The sequence below is a fragment of the Acomys minous genome (assembly GCF_964271855.1).
Source record: "Acomys minous genome assembly, chromosome: 19".
Taxonomy (NCBI): domain Eukaryota; kingdom Metazoa; phylum Chordata; class Mammalia; order Rodentia; family Muridae; genus Acomys; species Acomys minous.
In genome coordinates, this window is record NC_140499.1 from 28,935,960 (window position 1) to 28,961,661 (window position 25,702).

Sequence of the window (25,702 nt, forward strand, 5' to 3'; positions counted from 1 at the left end):
CATTTCAAGACCTCTGTGGCCAAGCAGAGAAAAAGGCTGTTGGGATGGTTTCCCACTCAGCTGAAGCACTTATGCTAACCTCACGAGGCCAAACAAACAGTCGCTAAGTTAGCATCTAATGGTGCAAATCGGAACCCGATACTCTGCGCATTAAAACAACAAAACAGATAATGATAATAATAACAATAATAACACACGCTAGTAATGGTATCTGCTTGCGTGGACCTTGCCTTTTGCCAGGCACTAAGCTGAGAGACCTATCTATATTAACATATCCTCAAAAGTCCCATACACAAGGTAATATCAACTTAGTTACCCCTGAGAAATTAAATCCTTGATGAAGGTGGTTAAATGGATTATCCCCTCCCCCCTGACCCCCAATTGCATGTGTTAAAGGCTCAGGAGGTGGTAGGACATTTAAGGGGTGCAACCATGTGGGAAGAAGTTAAGCCATTGGAGGAGTGCACTTGAAGGGCCCTGGGACTCTAGGACCCTGGCCCTTCCTAGGGTCTTTCACTTTCCAGTCACCATGAGGTCAGAAATTTTCTTGTAACATATTTTCTCCAACATGATATGCTGCCTTGTCATAGGCCCAAAGCATAATAAGCATAGTGAAAAAAAATATATATATATATCTTTTAGGCTTGTAAAAATAGCTTAGTCAGGATCCCCACTACACTCAAGGCTGCACCTGATAACCCAGCTCAGTGACATCACTCACTCAAGATAATCAGACATGGGTCTAGAACCCCATGACCCCACTGGACAAGTACATAAGCAGAGACTAAGTGCGATGCTCAGCTCTGCACATCTGGAGAGACGATGCCACCTTGATCTGCCCTGTGGCTGGAGCGTCTCCCTAGGATCCTGACCCTCTCGAATCAGAGACTACTGTTAAGAGACTGGACCTGACCTTCAGCTAAGACCCATCACTCCGGGTGAGCAGCCTTGGTGAGATCCGCTTAGGACCGCAGTTAGGAATTTAGAGTGTGAACACGGTGTGATGATCCTCAGCATAATAAAACGGTAACCCTTGCTATACTAACTACGTGTATCTACCTTCTTGCTTGCGACACATAGACAATGGGGCCCAACCATGGACTGAATCCTTTGAAACAGTGTTCAAACCTTCCTTCCTTTATCCTATCCTTTACCTTGGGCATTTTGTCACAGTGAGGGGAAGCTGACACAACTGGGACAGAAGCAAGTGATAACTTTCTGTGAGGTCACAGATCCTGTAACATAGAGTGTCGTCCTGAAGGGGGTTGCGGCAACACATGAGGAAAACACAGAAAGACTCCTGTCAAAGCAGGCTTGTTCGTAAGTCAGCGTAGACAGACAGGGATCTGCACACAGGAAAAGGGCTGGACTAAAAAGAGGGCATATGACCAAGACTGAGAAGACCTGGTTGCAGCTAAAACCCTACCATCAACTTGAATGAAATAATCTGTACTCATTAAGGAGCAGAAAAATCTAAGTGGGAGAAAACAATTAATCTGGTCCTTCTTAGAAATCACAGTCATTACAGCGTTTGCTTCCTGGTACTTCATCTAATGCCACTTCCTAGTACTGGAATAATAAGGGTTTGAAACACACAGCAAAGCGAGAATAGGAAATGTTAGTTTATTTCGTTATTTCAGGGAAGGTCACGTCAGATAGCTGGAAGAAAGGAAATGGCCACTGGAAAGTGAGTTTCTGGATCAGTTTCTTATGACTTCTCACCCATTCTGCGTGCGTACACATGGGTTTGCATGTGTGTTACACATGTGCGCATGAGCACATGTGCATGAAGAAGCCAGGGAACAACCTCCATGTTGTTCCTTAGGAGTGATCTGGCCTGCGTTGGGAGACAAGGTCTCTCACAGGGACCTGGGGTGGCTGTCAACTGAGACCGGGGGATCCTTCTGTGCCTGCCTCCCCAGCACTGGGATTACAGGCCTGTATCACCACACTTGGCTTTTTACCTGGGTGGTGAGGTCCTCCTGCAAGTATGGCAAGCATAAAGCCAAGGGACATCACCCAGGACCCTTCTTGCCTGCTTTAAATTGAGCTTCTGGAACCGAACGGGGTATAGAATCCAGTGCTACTTTAAAGCCATTAAACCAGGCAGCCTGGGAACAAGCAGCTGGTCCCAGACTTCCATCACAGCTGAGAGTCAGGGAAGTAGGTACCAGTCTCACAGCATCCCAGTCCCGACCTTGTACTTCCTGCCCCACTATCCAGGAGAAGCCATGGTCTTTTATCCCCTGCAACCACTGCCCTGTTCTCACACTAAAGCCGCCTGCCTTTTTAAAGGCAGGCCCCCCGAGGTCACCTTAATCCAGTAACTCACAGTCATTTATTTGGCCTTACTGTCAGGGAGAATTTTTCATCAGTAAGAAATGGCATTGTTAGGTGGTGTTAAGTCAATTTATACTGCTGAGAAAAGAGATTCCAAATGTCTGGGGTTAATATTTGTGATATTTACCCAGGGCAGTCTCAGAGTTAGAATATTTTGAAAATGTTTTTGCAGGGTGTTTACGGGTTGATGCCCTTTCAGAAGGCTGTCACGTGTGGACCAAGCATTTTCTGACCAAACTTTTTTTTTTCCCCAAATAAAGAAGGTTTATTGGAGGCACATTTTACCCCATACCATTCTATAGCGCTGGTCCCTGAAGGGGGCGTGAAGTCAAACTAAGAGTTGACGAGAGAAGAAAATACAGATGACAGATCTTATTCCTTTGTTTCTCACAAGTTCAAAGCCTGCCTTCATATTGATTTTCAGATGTGAGTATACACGGTTCATCTTCTGCATAATACCCATGTGCCTTACGCCCATAAACAAATACAATTTATGAGATGGGAAAAAAAAAAGAGACAAATCTCTATTGATAAACAACCTTCCTTCCCCCCCTACCCCAGCCACAATCATTAACCTAGCATACCATTGCATTCCCGTGATAAAGCAGATATTCCTGTCAGGCCCACTCTGTCAGCCTCCACAAGATGTAAATCTTCCGATGTATTTGCCCACAGCAAAAATCTCTTTACAAATTAATTTGACAGGAAAGGGACCGTGAAATTGTCCATAAATTATAGTATGCATATATAGCTTAATATTGGGTTCTTCCAATGTTTTTTGTTTTGTATGTGTGTATGTGTGCGCACATGTACGCGCATGTGTATGAGCCTCTGCTTGTGTGTACACACATACACGCATGTACATGTAGAGACCAGAGGTTGAAATCAGGTGTCTTTTTCAATTACTCTCCATTTATTAATTAAAAAAAAATCTTTGAGACATGGTCTCTCACTAGCCCTGGAGGTCACCTATTCAGTTACACTAGCTAACAGGTGAGCCTCTAAGACAGTCTCGGTCTCCCAGTACTGGAACGACAGACAAAAGCCACTGTGCCTGATTGGTTGTGTAAGTGCCTGGGTCCTCCTGCCAGCCTCGCGCTTTATTGACCAAGTCATCTCCCCACCCCCCAAGCCTTTGCTTTTTTGGTTTCGAGACAAAGTTTCTCTGGGTAGCCTTGCCTGTCCTGGACTCACTTCATAGACCAGGCTGGCCTCAAACTCACAGCGATCCACCTGCCTCTGCCTCCCGAGTGCTAGGATTAAAGGTGTGCACCACCACGCCCAGCTTGCCTTTGCATTTCTAAAAGAGTCTTTTATTTCTTAAAGGCTAGCACCGTCTAGGCAGTGACTTAACTTCAGCATTGAGTTGGAGCTCTTAATCCCATACCAAGACAGACATGCAATGCACCAAGCATTTCGCATCCTCTCCTTAGGTCAGAACAGCTGAAACTAAGGTGACACAGCTGGTGTCTAGAGTATCCATTGTGGTCACCAGAAGTTTGGGTGACTAAAAGAAAATGGCCTGAGAGCCACAGAGGGGAGGACACCTTTGGAAGCAGCAAGCCCCAGGCTGCCACAGACCTCCTGCAGCAGCAAGTGGCTGACTCCGCCGCAGAAGGAGCCTTCCCTCAACCCTCCCTGTGCATCCCTGCTCCTGACCCACTTTCTCCAGTCTGCACACAGTTCAGCGCACAGGGCGTTCTCCCAGCCTTTGTCCTGGGCCTCTTATTCGCACTAGCAAGAGCTTATTCCCTGTTAATTTTTCTTGTCCTCAATTAAGCACACTGCTGCGTGTTTAAGAATCCTTATATCCACTGCTTTCTTATTTAACTGCAGCATGTGCTTATAAGAAAAGAATTTTAAAGATTAAAAATTTTATTAGTTTTAAGTGTGTGTCTATGTGTGTATGTGTGTGTACGTGTGTGTGTGTGTGTGTGTGTGTGTGTGTGTGTGTGTGTGTGTGTGTTGGACGGAGGAGTGTGCTCAAATGCAGGTGTCCTCAGAGGCATCAGGTCTGGTATTAAAGGCAGTTATAAGCCACCTGACATGGGTACTGGGAATTGAACTTGGGTCCTCTGGGAGAACAGTACACATTCTTAACCACTGATCCACCTCTCTAACCCCACAACAGTGCATGTTAAATATCACTTCACTGTGCAATTCTCCCCCAAATCAGGGAAAGTGTTCTTAAGAATCTAGGCACAACTTTATTCGGTTCATGTCTAATGAGCACCCACTACTTGTGTCAAAACTACTCAGTGACTCAAAGATAAGGGAGTGAAGAGAAAGATAAAAACCCCAGCCCACAGACAGCTGACATCCAGTACTTTCCAAAGCGCACAGAAACCCAAGCAGCTATGTTGAATCACAAGATATTGTCAACGTAAGCTCCAGGACAGCACGTCTCTTCCCATTGTACCACGTGATATATTCCAAGGCTGGGAGTAGCGCCCCCTCCCCTGCCTTGAGCAAGAATCTGGACAGCACAGAAAGCTATGCAGGTTTATACTCAGAAATTGTTCTCAACTAAGACCAAGTGACAACAGCTATTGCTTTCCTTCTCCTAAGGGTCACATCTTCTTCAAAACAAGGTTTGGAGTGTTGGAAGCTTCAGGCTTTCTTCTTCACCATGGGTGATTCTTCAGTGAAGCCTCAACGCTGCAGATAAGAGGCCCGAGGTAGCTTTAGGTCTTGGTGACAGAGGGTTCATTTCATATGACTCTGAAGTACATCCCTGGCACTTGGAGAAGGAACAGACTTAAATCAGATGTTCTGACTGGCACAGCTGGAAATCTGTACTGTGTGTTTGTTTTCCATATGGTGTGCAAGTGTCTCCTCCTTTGTGTGCCTGTAACACCTGTGTTAAGAGACTAATGTCCGCTGGGCGGTGGTGGCACACACCTTTAATCCCAGCACTTGGGAGGCAGAGACAGGTAGATCCCTGTGAATTTGAGGCCAGCCTGGTCTACAATACAAGTCCAGGACAGCCAAGGCTACACAGAGAAATCCTATCTCAAAAAAAAAAAACAAAACAAAACAAAAAAGAGACTGATGTCAATTGAATTACTGTCTCATATATATATATATATTTTTTTTTTTTTTTGAAGATGGAGTTTCTCTGTGTAGAGCAGGTTGTCCTGGAACTCACATAGAGAGATCTGCCTGCTTCTGTCTCCCCAGTGCTGGGATTAAAGGCATATGCAATCACCACTGAGCTTCTCCATCATCCTTGTCTTCTTATTTATTTATTTATTTATTTATTTAATTTATCACTTTGTAGCCTGATCTCAGCCCCCTCCCCCATCTCCTCCCAATCCCACCCTCACACCCCCTCCCCCACTCCCCTTTCTCCTTCTCAGAGAGAAGGGGAGGCATCCAAAGTGGTGCCAACCCACCCTGGCACCACTGATCACAGCAGGACTCCCACTGAGGCCAGACAAGGCAGCCCAGCTAAGGGAAAGGGATCCCAAAGCAAGCAACAGAGTCAGAGAGAGCCCCTACTCCTATTGTTAGGGGACCCACATGACGACCACGCGGAACATCTGTCACATATGTATAGAGAGTCCAGGTTCAGCCCATGCACGCTCTCTGGTTGGTGGTTCAGTATCTGTGAGCCCCAACAGGCCCAGGTTAGTTTACTCTTATTTTTTAAGATAAGATTTTTTTTATTATTATTATTACCTACAGCTCATGGATTTAGCTGGCCAGCAAGTCTGAAAGATCAGCAGCCTATTTCTGTCTCTCCAGCACTGGAATTGCAGGCACAGACCACCAGGCCTGGCTTTTTGTCATGAGTTCTGTGGACACTCGTGGTTGCATGGCATGCCCGTTAGCAGCTGAGCCCTCTTCTCAGCCCCAGAGGTGTTTATCAAATGTCAGCATTTATTCCAAGTAAATCCACAACCGTGTGTGCGGGTGTGCTAGTAGAGTGAGATTTGTGTTTTCATTCATTCTCTTTCTGGGAGGCAGATCTGTTGAAAGCACTTGAAAATTAAAGCTAGGGCTTTTGTTGTTGTTTTATTTTGTTTTGTTTTGTTTTAACAGAGATACTGTTTGCTTTCAAGCACACCACCAACTAGAATGAAGTCAATAAATGTAAGTGTTTTCAAGCGTGCGCCTGGAGGTACTCTATTCAGTACGTTCACAAACCCACGACCACCTCACAGGATCTGATCATGTTAGGAAAAACCCCTCACATCAATAAAAACAAAGTGTCAAGATATTTTGAAAAGGGGAGGATGGTGATACACCTGATAAAATATTAAGGTATTTCTAATTTGAACTAAGAAAAACACACAAAATAATGATCCCATTTGACAATATATAGAAGACCTAAAAACTTAACTTAGATGACTTGAAATAGCAAAGAAAAGGATATTAGTCTTATTGAAAGTTTCGTAACATACATACATGTACACACACACACACACACACACAGAGGGGGGCGGGGAGAGAGAGAGATTGATGGTTCTACTGAAGTTTGATTATGTTTGTGTAACTCTACTTGTTTATAGATGGGCAAGTTACTATAAGGTAGAAGACAGCATACCTAACAATTTATTCTGCTATTCAATCTAGTTGAATATCCTACCTCTGAAGGAAAAAAAAAAAAAGGAAGGAAAATTTCCATAAAAATTATAATGGTAATATCTTCCAACTTAAAATATCGAGAGTTCTGAATTAGTGAGCCTGTTAATTTCTACTCTATATTAGAGGAGTAAGTTGTGTAAACCTCAAAGGGGAAAGAGGCCTAGAGATGCTTCAAGCCGTTACCTATTATTTAATAGCTCTTCAATCAGATGAATTTTCTTGCCAGCAAGGGATCTTAAAATAGCAAGTTTTGAAAAACAATTCTTGTGAGTTTTGCAGAGGGGAAAAAAAATTACTTTGGAAATAGTTCAGAGAGGAAAGAAGATAAAAGAATTAGTGCCCTTTAGACTCAAAAGCACAGTTTGCTTGTAAAAATCTAAGTCCTACTGCCCAGGATGTAGAAAAGTAGCCAGGCACACTGTACTTTCAGGCTGTACCTGAAAGGGCAATGTGACGTAGACTCCCCTGGCCTTGACCCAACAGCAGGCCCATCTGATCTGTGCTCCTTCCTGTCATCCCTCAGTTCCCTTTACGTTCTTCACTTATGTCCACAGCCACGTCTTAATCCACAGCCACATCTTAGGACCTCACGGCTACATTTCCTAAGTTCCCACAGGCCCAGCCTCCTGTTCATTCCCGGGACTTCACCTCCAGGCAAATGCTCCTAAAGCCCATCGGAGGCCTTCTGCAACTGCCTTCACTTAACAGAGAACATCCCAAAGGATCTCATCAAGCAGACAGGTTCCTGGGATCTGGGCCCTAGCCTAAGCTTTCTAGCTTTAGGATCTAACCCTTCCTTCCTCCTCACAGCCCCTGGCACCCTGGTGCCATGCTATGGGTATTGTTTTTAAATTATCTGTATTATCAGTAGGCCTGGCTAGCAATCAATTAAGACAAAGACACTTGTTAGATTTTAAAATAGCCTTAGTTAACCTGGGGCAGGGCAGACATTAATCCTCTAAACTACCTTCCATAGTGGGGTAGGTATCATACGCCATCTGCTTCTAATAGCTTCTATCAAGCTACCTCCTAACCATAATCCCAAATATTTGCCAACGTTCCTCACCTGGGCCGGATTCTCTATCCACACCGGCCATGTGCTTCTCTTCCATCTAACCCATGGCGGCCTTCCTCTCCTCCTTGGGTCTCTCTCCTTCCTCCTTGTGGAGGGTCTTTCTTTTTCTTCCCAGGATTCCTCTCTCTCCCGTAAGCCAGGGAATCTTAGCCACACCTCTATCTCCTTTGCCCTGCCCAGGCAGGATGGCTTTTTATTAATTAAAAGGTGGGTCACAGAGATGGCAAGCAGTAATTAGCATCAAAATACCTTAGACCATGCCCCAACATATGGGGGCACTGAAACCCCACCGACTCCCGGCTGACTCTGGGTTTCTACCTTCCTCACATGGTAAGCCACACCCATTCCGTCACTAAAAAGATGCCCTGGATGAAGGGACCTGTGCCACTGTCCACAAAAATATCACCTCTATGGACGATTAATGTGTGAACCATACTCGATTAAGAGTAATAAAAAATGTCTACACAATAAAAGACAAACCCAAAATTGTGGAAATGCCATGCAATGTTCAGAGCACTTAATAGACACTTTATTTGAACATATGGCAAGGTTTAGCTATTTTTGCTGGCAGAAAATCATTTTCTCTGCTGTACTTTTTTTTTTCTAAAGAATATCAATCAAATATTTTAAAAGCTAAATGCTTAGCATGCCAGGGGCACCCAGGTGTCGTGGTCACACTTGCCTGATGTCAGCCTATAGCCCATGCACACACATTGGCATCCGTTTGCTTTTCTATTCACATGCCACTTCTTCCTTGCATTCTTCCCCTGCCGTCTGCAATTCTGAGTGTCCTTTTAAGGCTCAAGGCTCCAGTGACTCCCTTGCTCTCTTCCACAACATCTACCATGTCCCTGCTAACTGCTAGGCTCCCCGCCATGTCCCGTGACTTCCTCCTATCTCTTACAGGAGGCCATTTCGCCTTTCGTAAGAAACAACAGTCTATCTACTCATGGCAAATCCTTTCCAAGGGGCTTTGTGTATTCAAAGTAATGGTAGGTATTCTTTCAATGTTACAGGCAACAAATAAGGTTCAATGAAATCAGGCAAACTTACTCAAAGCCACATAACCACAGGCCTTCCTAAGGAAGTGTGTGCACACACAGAAGGAGAAATGACAGCCCATACAGTCTTCTGCGAGAAGAATGGCAAGGAGTCCAGTCTTCCTTCCCATCCCTTACTGAGGCTCTTGAAGGCAAGCAGCGGACTTAGGGCATCTGGGTTCTTCCCCCCCTTGCTTGACTTTAAGACCCTACGCTCACCCGGATAACGATGGTACCCAGTCACCTCGGCCTTTCCCAAATTAGTGCAGTGCGAATCCCATCCAAAGCTCTGGCTTTCCAGGGAGCATTTCCGCCTTCGATGAGGCTTCTGCCTGTGTATGGACAAAGCCCCTCCCACCAGCTAAATTCCAGAGGTTACATCATTTGGAAGCGCCTTTCCTATCATTCTGCTAAACTGGCTTTCCAAGTTTTAATGACAACTTTCTAGTTTTCCCCAGTTGGCTTTGTAAAGGGCTGGCTATGTAACAGGGCTCCAACTTCCCCATACCCTCCAGGACGGTAGAGCTATACACCACGAGCACATTCGTTCAGCAGCTGGACATAAACACCCAAACAAAACTTCAGAGAAGAGGGAAAATGGCAAGGTGCTATGAAGGAACTGAAAATCCAGGCTGCTCCAGAGGCCTAATGCAAACAAAATTCACAAGAAGACAGTTGATCAAAGCAGGAATCGGTGCGAAGATTTGGGTACCTGAGTCATGGTGAGACTAAAGGCTAGCTAGCTACATGTTCAGCTTGGGGGCGGGGGAGGATTTCATAAACAGTGATGTGTCTGAACACCGAGAAGCTGCACAGTCACCAGGACTGGTATAAAACAGTATTTTCTGGACATGCCTGTTACACATGTGAACTCACACATGAGAACTCGCAGTGGCCACTGCACACATGAGGCCTGCACATGGCCTGGTGAACCGGCATCCCAGCACTGAAAGTTGATGGGTGCTGGGAGGAGGTCAGTTTTCTTCCAGAGTATAGCCTCTCACGCTTGCCCGTGTTCCAGTGGCTGGCCACACAACCATGCACACTGGTGCACTGGGAACACTGGTGCACTCGGTGGGTTGAAAAAGAGCGCATGGAGTTAAGAGGGGGACGTGATGATGGAGTTATGGGAGGAGCTGGAGAAGTGGAGTGGAGATGGGGGATTAAAACACATTATAAAAACATATAAAATTCTCAAAATCCAAGTTAAAAAAGAAACATTTGTTAAGTGTCACCCACTGACACATGCAACGGCTCCAGAAGACAGTGGTGGGTAGAAAAAGCCAAACCTACCAAGTTAATGCAATTAATTAATTTTTTTAATGGAAAAAAAAAAGGACATAGAAATAAGGAAAGTGCTTGAGGAGCATCATGAAGCATGTTAGTGGTGTAAAAATGGTCCGTGTTGACTATGCCCACGCTCCAATCCTGCTCCTATGACTGTACTGAAGGTTTGCATCATACAAGAAGAGAGGGAAACAGGAGGTCTACACAAGTCTGACCACCTCATGTGACTCTACAGCTATGCTCAAATATAACAATTTATAAATTAAAAAGTAAATGAATAACATTAATAGCATTAGTTCTCCAAGTCAGGTGGTTTTTAAATTGAAGAGGGCAAGTATAGTCAACTGAGGGTACAGATATCCCAAGTTCAATTAATTTTAAATGTTTAATTTGAGAACCGAAGCCGATCCTAACCGAAGCCAGAGGATGACCTCCTGCTTGTGCGGGGATATGCACCGCGTGGCACCTGGACGAAACGAACAAACGACCAGCACCACAGTGCAAACACTGAAGCCCTTCACCGCCAACGCTAGAGTCGACAGTGAATGTGTGAGTGCAGAAAAGGGCACACGAATGAGCTCGTGGGGCAGGATGAATAAGCCAACAAAATATATTTTGCGGCAGTAATGGGGTAAATTAATGGTTTAGTTAAGGGAGGGGAAAACCCTGTTTCTCTTCACATACTAATGTCCTCATGTGGAAAGAATGGGAAAGAGAGACCTCAGGACAGCTATTTAAGCCTGGACTGCTTATTCTTTTCCTGAAGATAATTCTCTGTGAAAGGGAACATCCAATAACTTGTCTCACCGGGCTTAACTTTTCGTCACTCGTTCATTAACACATAGCCATAAGAATTGCTGATACTTTATGATCTGGTAATGCTTGGGATGGAGGACAACAGGAAGATGAACTAGAAATAGTTTCTTGCTGCTTATAATTTAATGATTTTATTTAGTCTCTCTCTCTCTCTCTCTCTCTCTCTCTCTCTCTCTCTCTCTCTCTTTCTGTCTCTCTCTCTCTCTCTCTCTCTCTCTCTCTCTCTCTCTCTCTCTCTCTCTGTGTGTGTGTGTGTGTGTGTGTGTGTGTGTGTGTGTGTATGTGCGCTGGTTCAAGAAGCTGCCAAAAGAGGGCATCTGGTTCCCTGGAGCAAAGCAAAAAGCCACTGTGAGCGTCTTGTGTGTGTGTGCTGGAAACAGAAACCCCAGTTTCCTGGGAGAGCTGCAAGGACTGTCTCCGGCCCTGTGATTTTATTATTTAAACAAACAGGCTGGAAAAAAAAAAAGAATGCTTCCACAATTAATGTTTTCACCACTGCACATGGCGAGTAGTGTTTATAAGACCTTACAAATTGCAAAGCACATGCCCCCAGGCTGCATGCACATCGATGCATTTTCTCAGCTTCTCGTGATTATCAGGAACCCAGGAAGAACTAACGATGAGCTAGAAATGGAAAAGACAAAAGAACAGAACAGAAAAGCATCGTGTAAAAATAGACGAGTCTTGCGAAACCTCTGCTCGAATTGCTAATATGTGTTAAGTTAGTAACTGGAGGTTCTTTTCTTCTCTTTCAACTTGTTTAAAACTCACCCTCCTAACCAACTTGGGTCCACGATGCTTCCTGTTGAGTGATCTTGTACCTTTAGACCTCAGTTCCCCTCTGCAGCCAGTGTCTTCCTCAGGGACTAGGTGGGTATGGTTTCTTGGTCTTGAAATTTTCCCTCACGTAATACTTTGACCAACTACACCCTATTAGACCGAACACCCCCGTGTGTGTGTGTGTGTGTGTGTGTGTGTGTGTGTGTGTGTGTGAGAAACCTTCCCCAGGCCCCTCAGAAAACTGTGGAAAACATACTTTAAAGACCCATAAAGTATTTATTTTACCAAATGGTGGTACCCTCTTTCCTTCACAGTTGCCCTCCCCCTCCAAACTGGGACAAGGCTCTTTTATAGTCCTTTATGGAAGAAGGGGCCTGACCCATAGCAGGTGCTTAGTAAACAGCCAAGGAGACATAGACACCTGAAATGAGTAAATGAATAGGTACATTCTACCTATAACATCTGCTCCTTGTACATTCAGGCAAATATTCCTGGGGTCTAGACTGGTCAACAGCATGGGGAAGCTCCCAGCAAGAGACCCTGAATACATTTATTTATTTATTTATTTATTTATTTTATTAATTTATTCAGATTACAACTCAACTGTTATCCCATCATTAGACTTGGAGTTTTATCTTCTCATTGTGGTATAATTTAGGAGCCTAAGAACCTTCTGAGAAAATAACACGCAGCCTTAGCCATGGCCCCTGATGGATACTCTTGGTATACCAGAATCCGTTCTGGCCGTCCTCTGAGGCCCTTGCATAGGCACGTTGTCACAGTAACCACCCCATTGTATGGGTGCCTAGCACACATCCTTTAAGCTGCTTGATCTACCTGTTTAATTTACCTGACAAAGGAGGAAAGCCCTGAAGACTTCAAGGACCACTTACTACCAATACCTACCATTAGTAGTTTCTACCTTTTTCATGTTGACTAAGTACCTTCAATCACCAATGTTAAGCAAAGTGGTACTGTCTCAGTGACAGAGAGCTTAGGACACAATCTGCAGCTAGCTGTGTCTTTTCCCATTTCAAATGCACCTTCTCCCTGCACAAAGCAGCCCTGGGCTCTCCCTCTGACCTTCGTGGACCTGTGTGGCGCACACATTGGGAAGTATTAACAAGAGCCGTGACCTGCCCTGTTTATTCAGAGTTAAGCATTAACAAGGCTGAGTCCTCTAACCTGCTGCCATCTTTCTCCGGGAAGGAAGTGCCTGTGTAAATATCCTAATGCAAACATCCCAGCTTTTCCTAGAGGATGAGAAAACCAGCAGACAACTGGGAGGACGGAAGGGAGCCTTGGCTGTTTGGAACTGCACCATGGAACTGGATTCAAGGCTGACTTGGTGCCACTTGGCCAGTGCTGGAGCTGTCTAACAGAGGGGCAACCAGGATGTATTCATTATGGTGTCAACCAGTCTGGTAGCTAGGAACTAAGGCATGGATCTTTTACAGCATCAAGGAGACGGGGGTGGGGGGTGATTTTGTCATGGAACTCTCTTTATTCAGAGCTTGCCTGTATTTTGTTTCTGTTTTGGGGGTTCCTCCTCCCCCCGGTTTCATTTGTGTTTTTTTGTTTTATGCATGGAGGAGCTGTGTTGCCAAGAGGGTGGGATTCTGTTCTGAGGAGACAGGAACGCTAACAATATTAACTTGAGCACAAAAAAGGGCCAAGAGTTTCATTAAAGCTCCGCTCGGATACTGCGTGCTGAACATGGAAATTGCAAACTTTGCCATGAGGCCCAATACTGCAAAAGAAATCAAATACTTTTTTTAAAAAATTGACTTGGGGGAATTTTTTCCCCCAGAGTCAGATTTTCTGTAAAAAAAAAAAAAAAAAAAAAAAAAAAAAAAGGCCCACTCTCATCAATTTACTTAAACTGATGCTTGGGAGAGGTGACATGACAAAGTTCCCGCACTCAGGCAGCTGCCTGTGGAACAAGATGAAGGCAGACATGTGCTGCCTCCTCCAGATCTGCAAAGGGAGAATGCAGAGCTCACCTTTTTGTTCTCGAAGCACCCAAGCAATTACGCGAAGATGCAAACGCATGGCATGGAAAAGAGAGGGCTGCTTATTTCCAGTACAGCCTGAGATGTAAAAGCTGCAACGCTACATGCATTCGGGTCCATGCCTCTGAGCTGTTTAGAGACAGGCTCTGGATTTTTTTTTTTCACTCTGAACTCCAATTTAACCATTCCAGAGCTGTGCAAGCTCAAGACAACTCTTGCAATGTTTTACACTGTGCACTTCAGAAATGAGCATAAATGACTTAAGTAACAGAAAGTAACTGGATGGAAGAAGAAAATGCTTCACCCAAAGGTCTTGGCAACAACCTTATATAAGAACAGATGCCGTCATTTGCTAGGGTGGTGTGGGTCGGGCGCCTCTGGAACGTTGTAGTGTTCCTTTCTATGACTTTGCAAAGTTAGTACTACTGTTCCAGAATATGATATGGGAAAACAAAGGCTCCAAGTAGCTAAGTGACTGCATCTAGGCCTCAAACTGCCTTTTCCTTTATTCAATATATATATATATATATATATTTAAGAGAATTAACTGCTCTTCCAGAGGTCCTGAGTTCAATTCCCAGCAACGACACAGTGGCTCACAACCATCTGTAACGTGATCTGATGCCCTCTTCTGGCATGTTGGTGTACATGCAACTCATATACTACATATACGCGTGGCTAAGCAGATCTGTAATGCCAGCATCGTGTTTGGTGAACACAGGAGGATGATTGCTGGGCCTTGCTGGCCACTCGACTGGCTCCAGGTTTCCTCAGAGATCCTGTCTCAAGGGAAGGAGGCTTAGAGTGACAGAGCAGGACACTCAGCATCCTCCTTTGACCTCAGGTCATGTTTGCACACGCATACAAGCACGCTGATATATTCTGTGATTGGGAACAAACCGCTTCCTTTTTATTGTTCGTGTGGTGGGTTTCAATGGGAAAGCATGGGAGTGCCATGCTTTGAGAACACAGATCCTGCGTGGCCCAGGTAACACATTGGAAGAAGGTGTTCGTAAGCTGGCATCTCCCTCTATTTCCTTCCCAAGTAAGGAAAAGGTGAGGGAGACAGAAAAACATGGGGAAGGACAGACGCCCATTCCTGTGGATACAACACCTGCCCCTACACAGTAGGACAAAGCATGGATTACCCACCCCAGTTTCCTAAGTGTGCCCCAAATAAATGTAAGTGCCTCATTAGAGTTCATTTAGCAGCCAAAAGTGACTATAAATAGCACAGAAAATCAATAAGAGACCTCACAAGGAACAGCAGATAAGCTTGGTTCTAGAAATAGGGAAGTTTGTGGAGACCAGAGCAGAGAGAGAAGGAGAGAGAGGGGGCACCGTCAGGGGAGACATTAACTGCTGGTTTGTGAGGACCCACCCCTCTGTGCCTCGGCTCACCACATACAGCATTGGGTCAGTTTTCACCTCGCAGCCTGCTCTGCCTGTGCTCCTATCACCTCTTTGTAAGGCTTTACCTCAGGCACAGGTCAAGAGGGCTGTTATAAATATTTCTCTCTCCCTTAGTTCTTGGGTGTTTCCTCTCTGTGAATACAGGCAAAAAGACATATTTAATTAAAAAAAAAGAAAAAAGAAAAAACAGGGTGTTATGTAGCCAAATAAAGGTGAGAAATGTTTCACACACTCCCCTCCTAAGATAGTGAGGTCTGTGTCAGGGAAGGTATCCACTCAACACGTAAGCTGTTGTTCCCAGGGCATTTTCATCACCGTGTGTATTGACATAACCTGTGCAGAAAGACTCTAAGAACACAAGAACAGGGAGGAGCTCACTAAACTCCCGTCTTCCCCTCCTGGGTGACCTGAGGAAGTCATTGAAACTTTCTGAACTTGAATGTCCTGAAGGATCTGGCTATGCAGTCAGTGGTTACAGGATACGCTGGCCACGTGGCTCTTCTCTATCTGTGGCTGACACATAGCATGGAAACTGGGGTCTGCAGAGTCACTCGGCTGCTTGTCCCCTCCTAAGCCCATCTGGGGGGCGGGGGTTCTCCTGTCACCCAGAGACAGCTGAGACAATGGGCCCTTCACACCCTCACACCCAGGCCTTCGCGTCTGCTAGGGGCACACACAGAGGCGGGGAATGCGCAGGGAATCGTTGAAACAAGGAAACAAGCCTCCATTTGTTCTTGGAAACAGCTTGGCATTCAGATATGGATTTTCTTTTTTTTTTTTTTTATTTTATTATTTCCATTTAAATACGCAAGCTTAATAAACATTATTCACTCACAGCAGAGACTTGAAGCAAAGCCTTCTAAGCGATTCTCAGGCCACATTCTCAGATGTTTTCCTTTCAACTGTTGTCAATTCTGACATTTCAACTTTAAAAAAATGATCCTAATCTGAAGGATTCTTCCTAATATTAAAAAAAAAGGCGTCCTTTACTCAAATTTATAAAACTTTTACTTCTTACATTTATTCATATGTTATTTTGCTTTCAAACAGGGATAAAATTAAAGGTTATCGAGTCGAAGACAGGTATTTTCCCCATTCTTGTTTTTCACAGACGGACTACACGAATGATATATCAGCAGGAAATGCTCAATAAAGACCCCAGTGTATAGCCAGCAAGGCGGCTCAGGGAGTGAGAGCTGCAGCTGAGTCTGACGACCCACGTTGGAAGCCCAGGACCACCTGCAGGAAGGAGAGAAGATCCCCCTAGGAGTCGCACTGTAGCATGTGTGCACCCCATACCTACACACACACACACACACACACACACACACATACACACACACACACATAGATAAACAAACAAATAAATGCAATCTTTAAGAATGTCCTAGCACTCCGTACACCCCATTCTAGCACCGTCCATGTGTGTCCCTGTTTTACAAATGTGACACCAGACGCACAGAGAGGAAAATGACCTGTAGAAGTGCACACTAGTAAGCAGGGAGTCTGGGACTCCAACCCAGATGGCCTGCCTCGGCGTCTCTGGGCCACAGGGCATCTTGTTTACTTTGTGAAACAAGGAGACCGTGGCCATCAAAACACAGAGAGCTGTAATTTGGAAAGACACGAACTCTTTAATACAACCAAAGGGAAAGGAAGTTTTGATCTCCAGGCTGCAGCTAAGTGAGAGCGAAGGGGGAGGCCTGGCTTGCGAATGAAACAGATCCCCGTGTCCTGTCATCCACCAGGCTCACCTGTTCCTGTGAGCTCCAAACGTTTGAAAGAAATGTGAGAGAGAAGCATCTGGAATGCTGAGAGAATTCTCACAGAAGCCAATACGAGCTAAATTAGCTGTCTTCGAGCTCATAGCCCAGTGCTTCCCGCTACTTCTTAGAGACACTGAAAGAATGTCACTCTTGGAAGGAGGTCAAGGGGACAGACAGGGATTTTAAAGAGACTTCAGGAAGCTAGCAATAAAGATGGACATTGTTGGAGTCTGGCTGATGAATACAAGTTGGCAAAGACTGTTTGGAGAGGATCTTGAGGAAGAAATTTGATTATTATGGATTATGGATTAGATATTGCTGAGATGCTGTCACTAATGGGAATGTGGTTATATGACAAATCCCCACTTCAAAAAATGTATGTATTTTATATGTGTGGATGGGTATATGCCTGGGTGTCTATAAATGCCTATGGAGCCTGTGGAGGTCAGAAAATGGCGCGTGATACCTGGAACAGGCGACTGCAAGCCACCACATGGACGGCTCCTGGGAACTGAGCCTGGGTCCTCTGCAAGGGCAGTTATGTTCTCCAAGCGCTGGAGCCATCTCTCCAGCCCCAGAAATCTCCACCACTGAGAGAAATAATCTGAAGTAAACGAAGTGAAGTGGCGTGGTGTCTTTTTGTTTGTTTGTTTGTTTGTTTTAATGAAAAGGAGATGGCAGGAACAAGCTGGAAAAGTCTTTTTTGGAAAGTCTTAATAACTACTAAATCTACGTACTGACGGCACATAGAGGATGCTGTTCTAGTCTCTAAGCTTCTGGATATTTGATACTTTCATGATAAAATGTTTTGATAATAAACACAAGGATTTTCATCACAATAGAAAGAACATGACAGTTAAAGTGGTTTGAAAATAAAATACTTGAGAAATGGATACACACCTGGCTGCTGCCTTCTACAAAGGCAGAGGCCAAGGAAAGGATATATGACCATGAGAGCAGAGGGTGGGAGACGTGGGCACAGGAAAACCCAGCCGCACTGCAAAGGTGTCATCCTTGCTCCAGAGAGATTGTGACAGGATTCACTGTCCACTCTAGATGGGATATCTCTGCTTTCAACTTCCTTTAGAAGAGCCCACCTTTCAGCTGGATGTGGTGGCACACGCCTTTAATCCCAGCTCTCTGGAGGCAGAGGTAGGCGGATCTCTGTGAGTTCGAGGTCAGCCTGGTCTACAAAGTGAGTTCCAGGATAGCCAGGGACACACAGAGAGAAACCCTGTCTCAGAAAACAAAACAAAACAAAACAAAACAAAAAGCAAAAAAAGCCTCCACCTTTCTCAATATTTGCAACCTCTCTTTGGAGAGGTTGAAATGCAGTGAAATCCATGTCCACCGTATGAAGTTTGTTCCTCAGTCTTAGAAAATCATCAGTTCCGTGGCCAAAGTCTCTAGGGATGCATGTGTGTTGATGTCTGTGTGTTCAGCTCTTCTGCACTATGTCATTGGTTGTTTTTCACTCATCACGTCATAAACCATAAAGCCAAGTCACAGTTCTTGGTATTCAAGGGGTGCTTTCCATATATGTCTCTTCAGGACAACTAACGCCCTTTAAAAATCAGGAATCAGACAAGATCAGGCACGTGTAAGGTGGGATGGCCATAGGTGATAATTAGGAATTAGATTTTTTTTTCCCAAGAAAATGGCCATATAGTTAATCATTACACTTCCTCTAAGTATCTTTATGGGAAACTCTACAAAGCACGTATCAAAATGCAAATAAAAACATTCAGAGGCATGAATAAATACCACACAAATTCATGGATCACGCTCTACAAATACTCGATTTCCTAGTGTTCTCCTCTTTTCTATATGAACAACCATTTTGTTTCTCAAGATGAGCTGGTTTGTTACTTACAAACTATATTTGACAGTAAAATCTGCTTTTTGTTATCTGAATTAAAATGTGATGTTTGCAGCTGAAGACATGGTTAGTGATTAAGAGAACTGGCTGCTCTTCCCGGGGATCCAGGTTCGAATCCCAGCACCCACATGGTGACTCACAACTATACCTGTAACTCCAGCCCCAGGGGATCCAACACTATCTTCAGGCATCTCTGGATCTCTTTGGGCAATAAGCACTTATGTGGTGCACAGTCATACATGCAGGCAAAGCATCTGCTCACATAAAATAAAGATAAATAAATGTAATGGTTTCCTGTTCTAGTTTTTCATAAATATCTATTAGTGATGGGACATCATCCTGTCAAGTGGGAATAGTAAACTTTTCTTGTTGTTCCTATTATTAAATATCAGGTTGTGGTTATTTGTTTAATATTATAAAATAAATGACTAATAGACATTCCTATATGCACTGCTTTCTTAGGCAATTATTAATGTTTCTAGGGTATTGGTCTTTAGATCATTATTTTAAAATGAAATAGAAGATGGTATGTGAGCTCACCTTAACACAAGAAAGCTTCAGGTCCAGAGAAGAACCCAGGAGTTCTCTTTATATTAAAGAGAGAGGAGATCTGAGCATAGTGGTGCACACCTTTATTCCCAGCTCTTGGGAAGCAGAGGCAGGAAGATCTCTGAGTTCAAGGCCGGCCTGGTCTACAGAGTGAACTCAAGGACAGCCAGGGCTACACAGAGAAACCCTGCCTCAGTAAAAAAAAAAAAAAAAAAAAAAAAACCATTATAGAAGAAGCCATCTGATATCTTCTTCTGGCCTTTGTCAAAAATACACACACATATGTACTCATAGACACACACACACATACATGAAGAAGAAGACTCCTCTATTAAAAATGAAAGACACAGGTGCCAATGCGACAATGAGAGGTGAGTGTGCACTGGGCAACTCCAGGGTCTGTGATACTGTGTTCCTGAAGAAAGTTGTTCCTATCTCAAGACTTAATGGAAGCGCTCGCAGCCAGCCTTGATGGAGCCCCCAGATGTTTTCCTTACAGCATAACAACAGGTCTTGGACAGCCCGACTCTGCTGTTTGGGATCTACCCACACCCACCCATACCCCACCCATACCCCACCCACACCCCACCCACACCCCACCACACCCCACCACACCCCCACCACACCCCACCACACCCCACCACACCCCACCACACCACACCCCCACCCCATTCCCACAGCAGCTCATTTAACCCCATGCTATAGCCAGCTGTTCGTGTGATCGTCCAACTTAAAAGCTCTGCCTTAAACTCTTAACTAATTAATTAACCAGTGTGGGGGCCACAACCCAGAGCCACATAAATGCTAAGCAAGCCTTGGCTCACTCAGCTACCCGCTGCCAGCCTTGCTGACCCTCTCTGCTCAATCTCGCCACCTGAGCTCTGCCCCAAGCCGACACTGCCATTGGTTTTCATCAGATAACAAAACAGCACGCAGTTTCCACACAGGTAAGCTTTATACTATGGTGTGCCCCAACCAGCCTCGACAAACACCTCTCCACTTAGCTTCTACAAATTTAATGAATATGCTGTTTACATCCTGTCCCAGATAATTAATGAAGATGGGTTTTAAAAAAAAAGAAAGAAAGAAAGGACCTGCTGAACAAGGCTCTTCACTTCCTTGAAGCCCAGTGTGCCGCTATTTATCACGGCACTTTCGTTCCTTCAGGCAGTTTTCAATCAATTTGACACATTCGACTCAATCTGAATTCATTTCTGAGCTACATTTCATGAGCCCTACTATCAGTGCTCCCACTGATGGCCGGATGTATTTGGGGGGGAAAATATATATATATATAAATCAGGGTCGCTCTTTTTGTCTATTGTTTTGTGATTTTTTTTTTTAACCCAAAGCACAAAAATCAATTAATTTAGAACATCCTAAGAAGCTATGTAAACCGTGTTGTCCTTGGCTCAGGGCTGCAACATCTCACACACTTTCGTATGCTCTTCTTTCCAATTGTTTCATTATTTGTGGGCAATGTGGCCTCCTACTTCATTTCCGCACCCACCAAGCACTCATGGAATACATACTAAAGGCAGGTACTACGCTTGGAACAGACCTGGGACTGGTTTGATTTAGAGATTAATTATTCAGGGGCTCTTGTTCCTTGAAATATTACAGAGTGGAGTCTCTCCTAAACCGAGATGCGTGCTACACATTAGCGACACGGGACACAGAAGGCTGGAAGGGGAAGAAATCTGTGATCTCTCACTGGCAGCCGAGCTCAACAGGCTCCCTGAGTGAGGAGGCTGGACAAGATGGCTAATGTAAGGTAACACAGAGCCTCTGCGTTGGCAGCTGGGGATTGGGTATGCCTCCTTTCTCTCCCCTCGCCTCTCACTATCCTCCCCAGTTTCCACAGGATATTGGCCCTATGTTAATGAATTCATTACGACTTGCACTGACCCTGGCTAAGATAGCATATCATCTCCAGACCTGGCCCGTGTATTTCTTTTGATTTTCTTCTTCTTTCTCCCTCCCTCCTCGCTCTCCTCCCTTTGTCCTCCCCTCCCCTCCCTCCCTCCCTCCCTCCCTCCCTCCCTCCCTTCCTCCCTCCCTCTCTCTTCCTCTCCTCGCTCTTAAATGAAACAGGTCTTCATTACTGTTTAATTATCCTTATTTATCTTCTTAAAAGGCCAGTTTTAAAAAAGTAGTTCCGAAGCTCAGCTATTTTGCCATCAATAGCTCAGTCATTTGCACATAATCATTAAGCTTACCTCCCTGTTCGTTAATGCCAGGCCCCCTTTATTCCTGCTGTCCCCTCCTTTCTCTTCTTTATTATGTTTGTATTATTACCCTCTGCTCCACTGATCGTCATAAATACTTCTTGCCTGTAACTCTCAAACCTTTTTGATGATTTATGTGTTCCTAGGAGAGTTCTACAGACAGACTTCACATTCTCCCCCCCTCCCTCTCTCTCTCTCTTTCTCTCTCTCTCTCCTCACTCTCTCCCTCCCTCCCTCCCTCCCTCGCCCCTGTCCTCTGTCCCAATGTTTGTCTTTCTTTCCTTGTCCTGTTGCACAGGTGTCATTGCCCCTTGGATGGCATCTGCTTTTTCCGATGATGAATGCCTTTGTGGAACCACTAGCCCTGAGCGAAGCAATGGCCCCTGGACACAGCTACGCTGCTTCACCCCTAGGGGCAGAGCCCCAACTTCTCAATAGGAACAAACTCCACTGTGGAAAAAAGACACAGCCTGCAGAGTTTCCTACTTCCGGGCAGCCCCCCTGGCCTCTTCCCATGACGGCTCCTCCCTCAAACACATTCTCATCCTGAGGAGGCTTCAAAGACAGGGAGCTGAAGAAAGTGGCTAATACTCCTTCTTCTTGGGGTGACGCACTAATGTTTGTACTTAGGAGCGGCCGGGACACTTCTCCTCAGACTCTGGTCCCTGAATTTGCCCCTATCATTTGTGGTACTGGGTGAATGTCTGAAGCACACAAATACATTTTAAAATAAGGAACAATTATGGGGGACAGAGTCATTTTAGACAGTTCTGCAGAAAATGGAACCCCAAACTAAAGAAGCGACTCATTACCATATCGGTGATATAATAATATTTGGCGAATGTCATGCCCATCACTTCCATTTAAAGCTGCTTTTTAAGATAAGGTAGGATAAGAGACTCCCAATTATTACATAAATGCTATTATTTATATCAGCTAGCAAATAAATAAATGTTTCTCCCCAAACTGCCAATGTATAAATGTGCCAATTGACTGCATTCTACAAAATCCATACCAGATAAAGCAAGCTAAATCTTTTAGCGACACACCCACAGTTTTAGCAGAAGATATTTTGGCTAGCTCACGATTCTCTGCTTGGCAACCAAAGATGACAGATACAAACTAAGCTGATTTCCCCTCCTTTGCCTGAGCACAAACTTTTCACAAGGGCTCCCATCTTCCCTCAAGAGTGGGCACAGCATCCTGTTTTTCGAAGAAACTAAGAAGGCATAGGAAACCTTTGCTTGTCACGTCTTCCTCTTTGCCCATCCTGATATGCCCAGACCTCATTTCCCCAAGGTTAGTTTCCCCAGTCCTAACACAGACCCTCGCCATCCCCCTCCCGCCACTTTCAGGATAACTGTTTTTGTTTTTTGAACACCACGCTAGCCACACAGCAGTAACTTGAGGGATTTTCTAGAAAGTCGGGGATTAAAACATTTTAAATCACACTGCATTGTGGCTTCGGACAACAGACACCAGCTCTGGGAAGGAGCCTGCCCTAAACTGTCCAACTGACCGGGGGAAGCCGGTCTCCTCGGGTGGAGACTAACGCCTCGGGAACCCCAAATCAGCTTTAATTAGCAGGACAGAAGAAAATGGGGCGAGGCTCAGAATAGCTACTACTCCAAAGCATGTCGTTCTTAGCCCGTCTACGTCCGCCTACTCCTCCCTCTCCCCTGGTATTTACACCCATTTGCCTGTGTCTCCTGAAAAAGGACAGATGCCTTTAGCTCATCTCAGCCCCTGTGTCCTCGTCGTTCTCCACCTCCCTGGGCATTTACCACCCCCTCCCTCGAGGCTCTCTACCCTCATCTCTTAGCTCACTGAGATCCAAATGCAGGCTTCCAACTGCTGCCAGCTAAGTGCTTGAGGGGGAGCTATGGGCTCACCTCCTGCCACTGGGCCAGCCTCATCTCAGAGGAGACATTTTAAACCCCAGGGATGGTAAAAAAAAAAAAAAAATCATCATTATTTCCTCCCTAGGCACCTCGGTGTCAGCAGAGATGAAGGCTGAGAAACTCTAAAATTACACAGGTTGGTAATGCTGCTGCGGCATATAACATCAGCCCGGAACGCCCGTGATCTACTGGCAGCACCAGAACCAGTGAGCCGACAAGGAAGTAACAGCACAGTGCTCTCACTCTGGGTCTCTGCTGCAGGTTAGCAGGTAAAAATACCTTTTCAAAATGGCCACTAGTTAGGGCGACAAGAGGGGAAAACTAAGCGGCAGAAATTCAAGCTTAAGTAGATTAACAGAAAGAATGCTTCTCCAGGAGTCTTGCCTGCTTGCTTGGCCCATGATTTAAATATTTATTCTTCACACACAGCCAGTGCGTCCACACGAAGTCAGCTGAGCGGGGGACCTGGGGCTCTCGTCCGAGGGTCAGAGCTGAGATTTTGTGTGTATAATATTATTTGAGAAAGGATAAATATTTAAAAAGAAACCATTAATTTTTCCTTATAAACTACCTTAAGTTTTCCTCACACTCTGAGGAAGACTGTGCTGCGTCCTGACAGGACACACTTCGGGCCCAGAGTTTTCTCCTGAGCGGTCTATCAGGGAAGGCTTTGCCATGTCGCTAACACAAAGGTTTTCAGTGAGTGACATTTGTTGACGTGGGATTTAATTTAAACTGGAGAGCAGCCCCGCGGTGACATGGAACCTTCCGTCTCCATCAGGTTCTCATAACATTTTGGAAAGGGCTACAGTACCGTAGTCACACAGTGCCTTCTGATGTTTCTGTCCACCAAGGGGCTGCCGGGTTTTGTTCTGTTTTTCACGGAGAGTTTTCCTTATTTCTCAAGCGAGTGTCATCTCCCCATTTTATGAAGATGCTCAAAGTTGCTTTTCACTCTCTTCCCAGCCTTGCCTTATCCACGCTTTTCAATCTTGACTGGGGGAAGCATTGTCAGTCATTGGGCTAACTGGACAGTCTCCGTCTACCTGAGCTGGCTGGCTGGCCGTGCACCTTAAAGCTCTAAGTAAGTAAACAGCATCAGAAGAAACCCGTGAAACTTCCGACCCTATCTGTAGCTACATGCCTTCCATCCTCCCTGCACCGAAAGTATCCCTCCAGATGCAGCCTTGCTAGGCTTCTTAGGTGGTTCTAGAACCACAGAACTGGAAATGGTTTCAAACAGGATTTAGTTGTTTCTATTTTTGAAGATGGTGGATCTCAGAGACAGCAAATGATGGGCAAAGTTGAAAGCGGCTGGCCCCACCTCTTCCTGTGGCTGGCCCCACCTCTTCCTGCGGCTGGCCCCACCTCTTCCTGCAGCACTGACTCGTCCAAGAATGTATTGAACCTCAACGTAGAGTTGAGGATCAAATGCCAAGTGAAAGAAAACATCAGATTTGAAAACTCTTGCCAGGTATGGTGGTGCATGCCTTTAACGAGAGGGAGAGAGGGAGAGAGGGAGGGAGGGAGAGAGGAGAGAGAGAGAGAGAGAGAGAGAGAGAGAGAGAGAGAGAGAGAGAGAGAGAGAGAGAGAGACCCTTTCCTCTGTTAAAAAAAAAAAAGCCAAAAGCAAGACAAACAAAACAAAATGCAAGGAAAACAAAAACAACAAAAGAAAATTTGTTCTTAAGGAAACCCACATTTCCAAGTAGTTACAGTAAAGGAGATTTAAAATAGTCTCATTCTGCTCTGCTCTTTAACTTCCAATATGGTCAAGTTACCTGCAAATCATTACAGGATGGATGTAAACATTGGAGTATGACCTTCACACAGCCTTTGCTGAGAGGGGCAGCTATGTTGGAGTTCAACCACCCCCAAAGTCTTTCGGCAGTATAAATTAACCCTAACCCTTTTTAACATGTTGCCATCACTTCTCAGTGTTGTTCTCTGGACCAGGCAGTAGGTAGGATCTACAAAAAGACTCAACTTTGATTCTTCTGCCTTTCTAATTGTTGATAAAATTCTA

At 45.0% G+C, this 25,702-nt stretch overlaps 1 protein-coding gene across 2 annotated transcripts in view; it reads right to left on the bottom strand.

Moving 5' to 3' along the window:
- Positions 1-25,702, bottom strand: part of MAML3 (mastermind like transcriptional coactivator 3) — a 426,724-nt gene that overhangs the window by 278,624 nt on the left and 122,398 nt on the right. The window lies entirely within an intron of this gene.